This window comes from Arachis ipaensis, chromosome B10, assembly GCF_000816755.2.
Source record: "Arachis ipaensis cultivar K30076 chromosome B10, Araip1.1, whole genome shotgun sequence".
Lineage (NCBI taxonomy): Eukaryota > Viridiplantae > Streptophyta > Magnoliopsida > Fabales > Fabaceae > Arachis > Arachis ipaensis.
Window position 1 is genome coordinate 57,887,234 of NC_029794.2, and position 13,171 is coordinate 57,900,404.

The following is a 13,171-nucleotide window of genomic DNA, read 5'->3' on the forward strand; positions in this document are numbered from 1 at the left end:
TTGGACTGTTCGGTATATTACTTGAACCAGCTCCCTTGCTATTGTGAGTATCTGTATATATAGAAAATTTATTATTAAGACGAAAATAATGTAATTTAATAATTTAAGGGTACACTCAAGAAATAAATTATACATAATTCGTACTAAAAGTCCAGTAACATAGATATATCGTAAAAAATAATTCATATTAAATGATAAACTAACAATATAAATTTATTAATGGGAAGTATAACTTAGAGTAATTGATACAGAGTATTGTTGAGCGGATATATTTGTGATATCTTGTAACGGTGTTGTCATGTTAGTTGGTCCACTTGATGTATCGATTTGTTTTTCTCGTCTAATACTCTCTCGGTAATTGTCACGCTATCTGGCAAGGTGTTGCTGCTGTTCTTCGCTCATATTTTGTCTTTGTTGCCTGGCATAGTCTTGCCAAGTTCGTCGACCACTTCTACGTGAATCTTCCATTGGTATGTTGTCAACTGTAACTAATCAAAGAAACATATAAACATAGTTTTACACTTTTATTTAATGACAAAAAGCAAATTAGTTTTACCTTAGGTGAAGTAAGGATGCAGGAGAAGATGGATGAGAAATGAAGAAAATTTTTTCTATTATGGAGTACCAGTAATGTGAAGTGAGAGAGATTAAAAGGAGAAACTGTATCCTATTAGTTATTATAGATGAAAATGAAGGAGTGAAAATTCTGTGACTATACTGGAGTATTATGCAGTAACGTGATGTGAGAGAAATTAACGCGAGAAACTGGTATCCTATTAGTGAAATAATTATAGAAGTTATATTGACGTGAAAGTGAATGAAAATGAAGTAGCGAAGAATTCTGTAACTGTGAGTAACTTATTAGGAAGGATAAAAATGAAAAAAAAATTTGGACACCAAAATGGGTTTTTCCATTATATATTGTTATAGATTATAGATAATAAAATCAAAATAAAGATTTATAAACATTATTAACAATTAACTATTTATAAACGTTATTAACTTTATTTATTTTTGATAGTATTTAATTTAAAGTAGAGATAAAAATTTATATTCAAAATACTCTTTATATTCATACACAATTTTAATTGATAAAAAATATTTTTGTAATTTTATATTTAATTTTTTAAATTATCTTTAATTTTATTATTTTTTAAAAATTATTAATTTATATTTTTATTATATCCCTTCACTATATCAAACACTATTCTTTCTCCTACTATATACTATTCTTTATACACAAATCTGTCATTGACTATTATATTACTTGTTCTCTTTTCTCTTTTTTTTTTTTCCTTTTCCTTCTAGCTTCTCTTTACCCGATCGTTATTAATTATCACCAAGTATCATTATCGTAACTTTTACTCTTGTCTATCACTTTTAGTTATAACCATCTATTCTGTTAACTTTTATGAGTTGTTGAAGTTTTGCTAAAATAATTAAGACACAAAGTATTTAAAATTTTTGCCCAAATTATCAGAATTTAATGTCAGTAATCCTAAAAAATAATATCAAAATATATTATTTTCAACTAAAATAATAAAAAAAGTATATAATCGTAAATTTTTTAACTAATGATTTATAAATTTAAGTCACAGTTTAATATAGTACCTTGAGACAAAAAGACAGCCATTGTAATCCACATTTGGTGCTACTTTATAAATTTCACATTTATTTTATTGTACACATTAGTTAAACTATAATTTATTATTTTAGTTTATATTTTTTGAAATAATGCTATCGTATTATAAGAATGAGCTTAATAATCCTATCACAAAAATCAACTGCATATAAAATTTTTAAAAATATAATAACAATACTTTAGAATAAATAAATAAATCAAATTCGATTAAAAATAAATTAAACAAAAATTACAAAATAAAATAGAATTAAGATCGTAAACTAAGATTTAATACAAAACTTAAAAATAGTTAATTTATATGTTGTCAAATAGTAAAATAAAAAATTATGTAAAATAAAATGTGACTTAATAAAATAAAAAATCTTATGAATAAAACGTTAGTTCATTAAAATAAAAGTACTATAATATAATTAGTATTAAATGTTAACCAATTAATATTGTATATGAATTTGCAAATTTGTTGGTTAATAGCTTTGAAAATAAGTGGAAAAATGGTGGTGTTTGAGAAGAAAGCACCAAAGCTATATACTGTTTGAGAAGAAAGCACCAAAGCTATATACTGTTTGATACCAAAGCTAAATGGATAGTGTTCTATTTTATTCATAAATAATCTTTTCTATTATTCATCAATAAAAAATGTTAATTAATTAATATTGTATGGAACACTTTTAATTTATCTTTAAATATATGATATATGAAAACCAGCGGTAAAACTAATATATTTATCTAAAAAAATTACAAAATAAATTATTAATAGTATATATTAATTAAATAATATTATAAATCAAAAATTTAATTTATCATTTTATAATATCATTTTTTATACATGTATGCATATAATTAATTTTTTATTTATATTAGTTAAAAGTTGAGACTGAATTGCAGGTCAGAATATATATCATAATGTACGTAATGAATGCTAAATTATATAAATTAAGACTAATTTTTTTTCCTAGTCTCCATCTCAATCTTCTTTAACCGTGACTTAATCTAACATAAATAAACATCTTTCATACTATCTGATATCATCCACAAATTATTAGAAGGTTATAATTACTTTTCTTATAGAGTAGTTATCATAAAAATGGAGTTTTTATTAATAATTTGTAATGGAGTTTTTAGCATGCTTAATTATGAGTCCTTTTTCTTTTTTCAATTTTTTTAGAGACAAAAAAAAGTATTTCAATATATAATTGATTTAATAAATGGAAGAAAGATATAGAGATAAAAAATTAATAAAAATAGATGAAGTCCTTAAATAAGAGAATGAAATAAAAAAGAAGAACATGTGGATGAAAAATACCAAAATTGCTCTAATAACGTGAATATAAGATAAGAGAAATTAGTAGGAATTTTTTTTTTAAGTTGAATAACTGACGTTAAGTGGGTAAGTTAATTAGAAAGGGTAATATTGAAAAAAAATTTTGGACATCAAACCATGTATTGCCATTATATATTGTTATAGATATTTTATATTATAGATAAACTGTATTTTTGTTCTTAAAGTTTGTCAAAAATTTTAAAAATAGCCCTAAGTTTTATTTTGTTTCAATTTTGTTTAAAAAATTTTCGATTTGCATCAAATATATCTTTGGCGGCTAATTTTTCAAAAAATTTAGGATTAATTCAGTAATAATTTCACAAGAATAATCTTTCAACACAAGAAAAAAGGGACACTTCGACCCTCAACTTTTTTATTTAATATGATCACTTTATTAAAAAATTCATTAAATAGTAATGAAAATTACTTTTGTAGGAGTTTTATTTGTAATTTGTAGGAGTTTTAAATCTTCACAAAGTTATTTTCAACAGTAAAACTATGATCACTATTATCACCTCCTTCTTCATCTTCATCATTATCACTTTTATCTCTACTATTTCTATTGTATAACCATATTTTATTACTATTGTTATCTCTTATATTGTCATCATCACTAATACAAATATCATCAACATTAATAATATTATCCTATTTCATCTCTTGTTCAATGCTATTTTTTTTAAAGATCTTCGTACTGTAATTACTTTTTTTCTTGTGATATCATTTTCGACAATGGTCTTTCTCCGCTTAACCATAATCGATCAAGGAATTTTTTAAAAATAAACTTATTAATAGTTTGTGGGAGTTTAAAATCTCCACAAATTACAATAACCCCCCAAAAACTAATTTTCGTTACTATTTAACAAATTTTTTAACAGAGAAGTCGTATTGTCCTAAAATAAAAAAATTGAAGATCGAAGTGTCTCTTTTTTTGGACAAAGAACGCTTTGTCTTTTGTGAAAATAGACAAGGGTCGGGTTGGATTTTACTCTTATTATATTGGTTCTAAATTTTCTAAAATTTAGCTATTAGAAATATATATTTAATACAAATTGAAAACTTTTGAGATAAAACTAAAACAAATTAAAACTTAAGGATTTTTAACAAATCTCAAAAATAAAAAATATATTTTACCGTTATGTTATTTATAAACTCTTCCATATTCAGGATTTCAGTTACCGAGTTATGGATTCACATCTCGGCATAGGTGTGACACTTGATATTAGTGGAATCTATTCTTAATATATAGAAGTAAATGGATAAATTTACTCATATTATTTTTAAAATATCTTTCTTCTCCTATTAATTTTATGTAGTAATATTGCTTACTTAATAAAATTTTAGAATCAATCACTCAATTTTTGTCAAATCAACTATTATTTTTAAATCAATAGAAAAAAATATTATAACCCCAATAATTAATTTATAAATTTCTATAAATAACTCATTAATGTAATAAACATTCATATTACAAATGTCATAATAATATTATTAATCATAATAAATTTTACGTTACAGATATTCAAATTCTATACTATTTGTACTTATATAAATCTCTTGTCACTATTTCTTCAAATAACATCAAATTTAGCACAAAAATTTATTTTCGAACTACACAACATCTCAAACTTACTCAATAGAATATCATTTTTTTGGATAATATCATCAAACAAACAGACAATTGGTTTATCAAAGTTTGCATAGTTGGTTATGGGAAACATTAATACCCACAAATAAAGAGGAGCCTTTTGCTTAGAAATAATTATATTAGATAAAAAGGTACAAAATAAATATATTTATTATATTTTTAAATTGAATTTACAGAAAAAATACTTTAATTATTTTTTATACTTTTTATATTATTTTATTATATTTTATATATAATTGTATTTTAATATCATTAAATTTATACTTATTTCAATATGCTATTCATTGTTTCTTTTCTAATAACTTAAAAAAATGTAATCAATTTTTTTTAACTAATTATTAACTATGATTTACTAACACTGTATAGAACACCTCTTCATGTAATTGTGAAGAAAAATATGATAAACAAATTCAAACATTTGTTACAAGAAGAAAAAATCTATACTATAAAAAATTTGAAAATAGAAGATGCAAACGATTTGTATAGGCCAATTAAAGGTACAAAGAAAGCAAATTTTTTACTCACAAATGCTGTGAAAGAAATTAAAGATCTTGTTTTGAACATTCTCCAACACTATTTTGAATTTGCATCACTTGATGAGACATTGTCTGATAGAGTGGGTCAAAGAAAAATATTAATAGGTAATTTCACTTTATACTATTTCAATTATTCTTATTAAAAGTAACTTATTCAAAAAAAAAAATTCTACACATTTTTATTTTTTTTATTATAAATGTCATTAAAAAACTGCATTCACTAGGAGAAGAAGAATAAGTAGATGTTAAAAAAAAAAAACTCACAAAATACGAAGAATGGAATTGATACTTAAAGAGTAAAAAAATATACACGCAATTCATTTTTCATTTACATATATTGTTATTAACGAAATACTAATAATTTTAGGAACATCGTGTATTGAAAGTCACGTTGTGAAGAAATCTCTCGAATCAGATAAACAAAGAAATTACAACATAGATAAAAGGCCAAAAAATTGTTGCACTCACATCAACATTGGTCAATGAATACAAAAGTACGATCTTTTTCAAAAAAAATTTAAATCTATTATTTTTTTTAGTTTAAAGAATTATGAATACAAAGGTATGATCTTTTTGAAAAAATTTTAATTTATTATTTTTTTTTAGTTCAAAGAATTATATTTTATATAATACATTAATTGACACAATACAACACAATCTTATTTTATATAACCTATTATATTATAATATTTTAGGTCATTATTCGGTTAGCACAACTTCAAGTACAAAAATCTATATCAATCCAGAAACTGAAGAATTCGCACAGCTGACTTATGGATATTTCATAACTAATAAGTCTCTCAAAAATTAATTCATTTATTTAATTATTCAACATAATAAATATAAAAAAAAAATTCTAAACAGGACTGATCAACATAAAAAAGTTTCCCGCCCCACACATCGCAGAAATCTTATTCTAGTTTTACAAAAAGTTTGTAATTTATATAGATGTGTACTAAAAGTAAAACCATTCTTTTAAATTTTATTTTCATAAACCATATTATTTTGTTAAATATTTTTTTTCATACATGATAATTTTTGTTCAATGTAAATTTCTCCAAACATTTTGCCATTTTGGATTTGTAAGGACATATTATATTTTTTTAACTAAATTTATTAGACTTGATAGTTAATTTAAAAAAATTATATTTTATATTCTAAGACTCAAGAGTTGATTGAGACAAGAAGATATTATTTATGTAATAGTGTTTTTTCTTGTTATCTTAATTTTGCTCGTAGCAATGTATTAGTTGAAAGAATTGTTTTCTATCATGAATATTATAAAAGGTCAAATTTGTGTGTTTGAAATTTAGATCATAATAAATTTAAAATCAGCCTGTTTTTGTCAATTTAATTTTGGTTAAAAATTTAATTTAATGTTTGGAGTGAATTATAATTTAGTTTTTAAGATTTTAAACATTCTATTTTAATCATATAAATTTTAAACAGTTTAATATTGTTCTAACATTAAATTTGACATGAATAATTTGTATATTAAAGAGTCAATAACATTCGATTTCAATATGTAAGCAAAATTGACCTACCAACAATTCTAATATAAATGTATTTTGTAACATCTTATTACATAGAACTTTACACCTAAGTTATAAATCAACGGTGGCAAGGCATTGCTACACTTAGACACACACACGTGTGTATGTGTGTATATATATATGGATAATATTAAACTAGGAGTCCGTAAGAAAAACTTGAACATCGTCAACCGACAAACACACACGGACATGCTAAAGTAATAGGGTGTCGTATACAAAAACGGAAGCATCAAAAGTTCAATAAGAAGTTATATAATAAAGTAGAGACATAATAGTCACCAGACTCGGCCTGCGAAAAAAGTCGGCTAAAATATTACATCACTAGAGAACAATACAAAATAATAAACATATCTCTCCAATAAAAAATCTCTAAGAGGAATTAAAGTTATATACAAATAGCTAAAGAAAAAGGAGAGAAAATATCTAGACATCAAAATAAAATCTCAAAAATAATCCTCTTTGCTTCGTCACTTGAATTTCGCACTCTCACCGAGGTGTGTTGCATTCCATATATGAAAAGAAACAAGACAACAACAACGAGTGATAACTCGAAAGTTTCCAGTCGGGCAATAGTTCCAAATAATGACTACATAAGAAAACATGAACCCTTCAGGCAATCCTGATCTCCTCATCAATAGGAATTTAAGCCTAGAGTCTTAACTAATCTGTACAGGGTTAACTTGCTTTGGTAGGAGTGATTTAATTAGCACTAGTCTCATCCATTTTCAACAATCATCATCATTATTCTCAGTCTCAACTCTTTCAATGGTTCAAACACAAGCAATAATTATTACAAAGTAATTGCAAATAGAGAACAATTATGACAGGTAGCACAATTAATAGTTAAACACGTTATCAAGTAGGCAAACCAAGTAATTGTGCATGCTCAAACAATTACAAACACATGCACATGATGCATATCTGTCCTATTGGCCATGAGCTCATGTGTCGGTTATACTGTCAGACTCGACACATCTGGTAGCTAACCTGGACATCATCTCTCTGTTGACATCCACAGAAGGAATATAATTGAGGGAGTGTGTCCCACCACCTTCTTTTGGAGGTATTACCAGGGGAAATAAATTGAGGGAGACCCTAGCACCTTCTCCTGTGAGGCCATGCCATATAAAACGAAGGAGAGTGCCTTTTCACCTTACAACCAGAGAGAATGTGGGAGAATAAAATCGAGGAAGAGTGTCCTACCACTTTTTCCACATCTATACCGCAATATTGAGCAACCGGGACAAAACTACCATCCTTGCTAAGTGCAGGTGCCTCATCAACAATGCAAGCGGAACAAAACTTCTGCCCTTGCCAATTTAGTTGGTACATCGCAATCATAATCATAATCAAAATCAAACATAACCATAATCATAAGTTATCATCCATCATAACTCCATCTGTTATTAACGCAATTAACATCATCAATCCATGAGCGGGACAAAACCAATGTTCTCAACGTGGGCGGGACAAACCACCCACCCTATAATATTTATATCTCACCTAACAAGTCTCTATTGGGGAATTATTCAATAAAATTCATTATTCACACTCTCAACATATTCATAGCCTTTAAAATGGTCATTAAACTCCATATGGAAGTTATAGAGGGAAACATACTTGCCGAAAAAACTTAACAGTTCAAAATCAACATTTCATAAAATTAAGGGGAATGGTGCGTACACAGGCATCCTACGTATGTGCGTACGTGCGTAACCCAATAATGATTTTTGAGGATCCGTGAATGATGCGTACGCAGGCATCCTACGTATGTGCGGATCTACCATCATGCGTACACAGGCATCATGCGTATGCACGGAACCAAGCACCGCTACATAATCTGCAGAATTCAATTTCAACCACTAAAATTCAAAAGATCATAACTTTTAGTACACAATTCATTTTGCTTCCGTTCTTTGAAGAAAATAAATTAGACATTCCCAGTTTATTTCAACACAAGTTTCATAAATTTTCAAGTTTTGAGCGCCAAATTATGGCTCTCCAAAATTAAACTAAAAATCTGCCATAGTGCAAAATTTTCTGCACCACTTGAGAAATCCCCAATTTTACACCAAATTAGCATCCATTATATACCAACGAAAGCCAAATCCAAGATTAGGTCACTACTCATATATTTCACTTTTGTTTTCACCAAACTCCTCAATACACAGCTTATCCAAATCACAATCTCACTCATTCTTAAACCCGTCTTCATAAACTTTTTCAAACAATCAACAATTAAGCACCCAAAATTCAATTTCACATATTTTTCATAAGAATTCCAATTTCAACAATTAAACCACAACTAATCAATACCTACCAAAAAATAGAAACTCAATCAATCAAGGCTTTCGGTCATTTTTATCAACATTCAATATCATCCAAAATCACATATTCATACTAAACCATCATCATCAACAACATCAATTTAACAATATCTTAATGTCAACTAACCTATGATTTCATATAGTATTACATAATGATTATCTGAAATCAAAATCCGTACCTTCTTGATGACGATCTCAACCTCATGAGTCTTTCTCCCCGGCCAATCCAAGTATCAATCAATTCCTCACTAATCCAAACTTTAATCAATTCTATTCAATCTAATTTCATTCAAATTACACAAGGTTCGTACTAGGGTTTCACACAAATAAGGAGATAGTAAAGAGAAAGAGTTCTTTTACCTTATTCCACATGAACATGGGTTAAAACCCCACTAGAATTTGAGTTTGACCTTCTCCTAAAGCATCATAACCACAATTTTCAATACTCACATTACCCAAAATGTGAAATCAGTGAGAAATAGAGAAATAGAGAAAAGTTCTCACAATTACTCACCACAAAAGTTACATAGAAATGTAGAGGGAGATGAGAGCAATGATGGGTTGGAAATGGGATTCCAACACCTAAACTCACCGGCAAGTGTACCGGGTCGCATCAAGTAGTAATTACTCACATGAGTGAGGTCGATCCCACAAGGATTGATGGATTGAGCAATTTTAGTTAGATGGTTGATTTAGTTAAGCAGACAGTTGATGATTTGAGTGAATTGTGACAAACAGAAGATAAATTACACGAAAATAGAAGGGAGAGGGGAAATTGACAGAAAAGTAAAGTGCAGAAGAATAAATTGCATGAAACTTAAATTGCAAGAAAGTAAAAAGGCTGAATCTTAAAGTACAAGTAATGTAAATGACTGAAACTTAGATTGCAAGAAATGTAAATAGCTGAAGCTTAGAGTGCAAGAAATATAAATTGCTTGAATAGTAAAGGGATGTGGGATGCTGGGATACAGAATTTAACAATAGAAAGTAAAGAAGATGAAGTAAATGCAGTAAATCTAAACAGAAATAGAAAATTACTTGAAGAACAAGACAGAAAGTAAATTCAGCTCAATTGTAAAAGCTAGGAAAGAAATTCAAGATCTCAGGGGCTCAATGAGACTAGAAAACAGGTATAGATCTCAATTCCTTCCTTGATCTAACAGAGAACAATTTGTAGAAGAAATTTAAATGGAACAGTAAAGAAAACTTAGATCAAACTCTTAGAACAATTGAGAAGAGAGGTAAAAGATGATTCTCAAACTTAGAATCAGTGAAGCTCTTCAATCTCAATTCAAATTCCAAGAACAGATAGCACAGAAGAAATAATTCAAATTCCAAGAACAGATAGCAAGAGTTGCAGAAGAAATGAAAATGAGGACTCAATCCTCAATCAAATTCCCAATCCTTAGAATTATGCAGAAGAAAATAAAGAGGAATTGCAGATCAAAGATTGAAACAGAATTCCTTCAATCTCAATCCAAAATTTAGAAACAGAAAGCAAGTAATGCAAAAGTAAGAACAAAGATGAGAGAACTCAGCTCTCAATCCCAATTTTCCAATTCAAAGCTAAAATGTAAAAGTTAGCTAAAAATAAAACTAAAAATAAAAGAAAGTTCAAAAGTGAAAGTAAATGTTCCTCTACAAATCAAACTAACTCCTATTTATACACTTTCTAATTTTGATCTTCAGACTTTGGAGTGAGCTTTTTAAATTGGTGAAGAATTGGATCCAAAATGGTAATTGAATTGAAATTGGCCCATGGTGCAGCTCCCAGGAAAGTGTTCAGTTAACTGAGCAAACGGAGCGCTCAAATTCTTGGTCCAGGATCTTCAATTTGTCTCGTGCATGGCTCCAGGGGAGCGCTCAGTTAAGTAAGGTAACTGAGCGCCCAATGTCTTGTCCCAGGCTTATTTTGTCTCGTGCCAAGTCTTGGCATAGCGCTCAGTTAACTCAAGTAACGCAACACTATATGCTTGAATGGGACTCCCCCTTCGAATCCTGGCCTTGCCAATTTGGTGCACATTTTCCTTGTACTAGCGCTCAGTTAGGACTCTTAACTCAGCGCCCTTTTTTTTTGGTGAGAAGCTCCCTTTTCGAATCCTTGCTGAGCCAATTTTTGGAGCTAATCTTGCAATGTATGGCGCTCAATGAAAGAAGTTAACTCAGCGCCTTTTTTCTTTTAGTGGAAGCTCCCCAATTCGAATCCCAGTGAAGCCATTTTGCCCATTTCCTTTGTGAAGAGTTGTAGTGCTCCTTCCTTGCCAGCATGGGTTCGAACCTTGGCTGGCTCCTTTTGCCGATTTCTTTTGTGGAGTAACGCTTCTTCCTATGCCTCATGTGCTTGGTTTCGAAACCTAGTGGCTTCACTCCTTGATTTTGCGCTTTGATTTTCTTTTGGGTGAGGCACGAAAAAGTTAACTTAGTTAACTGAGCGCTATTGATTTTGCCTTGCTTCCTTGGGTGCTTAGTTAAGAGTCTTCACTCAGCGCCGTGCCCCTTGCTCCCTTGGCCTTTGCTTTCTTGATGCATAACGCTTTTTCCTTCCTTGGGCCATGCTTTAATAGGCACGCTTTCCTTATTTCTTTCTTTTCTTTACCTACAAGTAATTAAAACAACCAATCAAAGTATCACCAAATTCACAAAATTTATAATTCATTCAAAAACCAACTAATTCTAGCTTAAACCTCATGATTTAGTGTCAAATAAAGGATGGTTGATTGATTCAACAAAACCATGCAAATCTACTCCAAATCACTTACTTACAATGCAAGAAAGTGCATAAAACCTAATGAAGCAAGTGAAAAATGCTTGAAAAACTAGTATAAGATGACTTGTCATCACAACACCAAACTTAAACCTTGCTTGTCCCCAAGCAAGCACTAAACATAAGAGAAAATGAAATGAAATAGAGAAGTACACATGTCCTTATTTATCAGATAATTGAACTTGGTTCATGGGGTTTTATACAGACAAATGTAGCTCATTTATTACTTGCTGATAGATAAGAAATGTTTTCTCAAAGGTTCACTAGAGTTGCTGCTATAATGCCTTACTTTTGCTTGATCCCTTGCTAGCTTTTTCTTTCTTTACTTCGCTTAAAAAGCTTATTCTTTAATGAAGGCTTGGTGGAAAATATTGCAGCAGCCATTTTGACTCAATTTTGCTCAACATTTCTTCACCACAGACACATGGCTCATAATTTCTTCCTAGGAACATTGATGCCCAGCATCGCTTTGGTTTACTAAATGCTTTGTAACTAAGTTGCTCTTGATAGTGGACTTTCAGTTGGTAATCCCAGATCAGTTGATCTAAGTGGCCAAGTTTCAAAATACTTCTCAGAACCTACTTGTCCAAGCATATCCTAGTACAGAAATACCACAGGCATGTGTCTTAGGGTCCAAGCTATTAGTGTCTAGCCTTATTGTTTGTTTCTCTACCCATTCTTGGCTTTTCTTTTTTTCTTCTTTCTTATTTGGCTTCATTCTCAAAGGATATTCATTGATAACAGACTTTATAGCAGCAAACTAATTCACACTTTAAAGAACATGTTATTATGTAGCTTTTGTTATTTGAGCTAGCCATTAAATCAAACACATACCACCACTGAATTTCATTCTAACTTCTACAACATTGAACATTCACTTTTCTAAATCAAACATTTTTCTTTTATTTATGCAGAAAGGAATAAAACAAAATTCAAGCTAATGATAGATGACAAACATAATGCAATTCACTTGTAAGAAAACTACTCAGAATATGAAATTGCAAAACATAAAGCATTTGGAGGCATCCCATGTTTCAGATATGCATCTTTCTTATTAAATTTTAAAAAGAAAACATGAAAGAAACTCCACCACCTTCTAATTGTCATGTTCCTTGCTCCTGCTTGATTCTCCCTTCTTCTTCCTCTTCTTGGTGTAATCTTGAGGCTCTTCAACAGGGCACCTTCTATCCCAGATAGGGTCTATTAGACCTGAGAGTCCAGCCTCCTCTAATCCCTGCTTCATGCGTGCTATATTCTTCTTGGCTCTGGCTTTCTGATGGTCTACTAGCTCTTGGCATTACTCAAATGGCTTGATCTGTGGTTCCAATGCTGGCATGCTGTGGACCAAGTAATCCAACTTTGTTTGGGTGTCTATATCAT